Source organism: Penaeus vannamei, chromosome 4 (genome assembly GCF_042767895.1).
Source record: "Penaeus vannamei isolate JL-2024 chromosome 4, ASM4276789v1, whole genome shotgun sequence".
Taxonomy (NCBI): Eukaryota; Metazoa; Arthropoda; class Malacostraca; order Decapoda; family Penaeidae; genus Penaeus; species Penaeus vannamei.
Genome location: NC_091552.1, coordinates 18,910,947 through 18,912,519, shown reverse-complemented (window position 1 = coordinate 18,912,519; position 1,573 = coordinate 18,910,947). Strand labels below are relative to the sequence as shown.

The window sequence follows — 1,573 nt, the reverse complement described above, 5'->3', positions numbered from 1 at the left end:
TATGGCTTCTGAAAACTAGATCCAATATATATTAAGTCCAAATAGTAAATCAAACCAACATAGTAATTTAAAGTTTCATCTTCCTCCAATAAGAAAATAGGTGTATACACACAAATGTGTATGTGTTTGCATGTGTTTGTTCATATGTACGTATGTATGGATTAATGGATGGATGAATATTTATGAACATGTAAGTATATATATATATATATATATATATATATATATATATATATATATATATATATATATATATATATATATATATATATGTATGTATGTATGTATGTATGTATGTATGTATGTATGTATGTATGTATGTATGTATGTATGTATGTATGTATGTATGTATGTATGTATGTATGTATGTATGTATGTATGTATGTATGTATGTATGTATACTTAAATATGTGTGTGTGTGTGTGTGTGTGTGTGTGTGTGTGTGTGTGTGTGTGTGTGTGTGTGTGTGTGTGTGTGTGTGTGTGTGTGTGTGTGTGTGTGTGTGTGTGTGTGTGTGTGTGCGCTCACGCATATATATATACATATATACATATATTTGAAACGTAAGTCATCATATGCACAAGTTTTTGTTCTTGCTTCTAGACGACTTGAAAGTTTAAATTTCATTAGTGATAAAATAATTTCATTATAAACTGTAAATTACATCCAGTATTAGAAATTTACATATGCTTAACATCCCTCTAGAATGAGGGAAATATAATTTCTCAACAACCTACATACTAAAATTTCATATTTGCAAGATAATGAAATGTGAAGATTTATAAATCAGTTCAGCAGAGTAATAAAGAAATAACATATGTGTAATTTTGAAAGTTTACATGTATGCATGTACATTATGCAAATGTGAATTTATGACTGCAGATTCTGCAAAGCATTTTGAGCTGTTCCATTCCATCCTTGCTGACTAAGAGCTACCTGCAAGAATGAACAAGACCAATACAATACCCAGCTATCAAATCTTGCAGCTCAAGTCCTGAAACTTTCTGTTGCTTGTGAATGTTAGCTGTTCAGCTATTGTAGGTAATAATATAATGTGATGGGGATTCTGATGTGAAGAGCTGTTTGGTGCAGAGGACATCTTATATCACAGGCAAATATGACCTCTCCTCACCTGGAGCGGTATGCACAATGCAGCTTAATCTTAAACAAATCTTGTTTACCACCTCCTAATAACTGATATGAGCATTTTGTTATTTGCTGTTACCTGCATCACTATCACTTGTCTCATACTAATGCTATAGGCTGACTGCTGCATGGATTCTAAGTCCACTAGAAGATAAGTAACACATTAAAACATAAATCATAATCATAGAAAATGATAAGCACCACTTCACAGTTCGCATGACATACAGTTTACTGGTGAGTGTCTTTGTATATAATGATAATTAATAGCAAACTCTGACTAAACTTCATTTGCTTTAGACCTTATATGCAAATATGGCAAGATTTCACTGTAACAACAAAGAAACATCAAAAGTTTTTAAAAAATTGTTATTCTTTTCAATATAAAGTGTAATAGATCTATGGATTATGCAGCTATGAGGTACTCCTG

The 1,573-nt window shown here is 31.2% G+C and overlaps 1 protein-coding gene across 1 annotated transcript in view; it reads right to left on the bottom strand.

Moving 5' to 3' along the window:
• Nucleotides 1-411: 411 nt before the first annotated feature.
• Nucleotides 412-1,573, bottom strand: part of m-cup (ankyrin repeat protein mann-cup) — a 34,953-nt gene continuing 33,791 nt past the window's right edge. Inside the window, exon 2 of the mRNA XM_070120841.1 lies at nt 412-1,573. This exon is cut by the window's right edge and continues 982 nt beyond it. The gene's annotated coding sequence lies outside the window, so the exon portion shown is untranslated.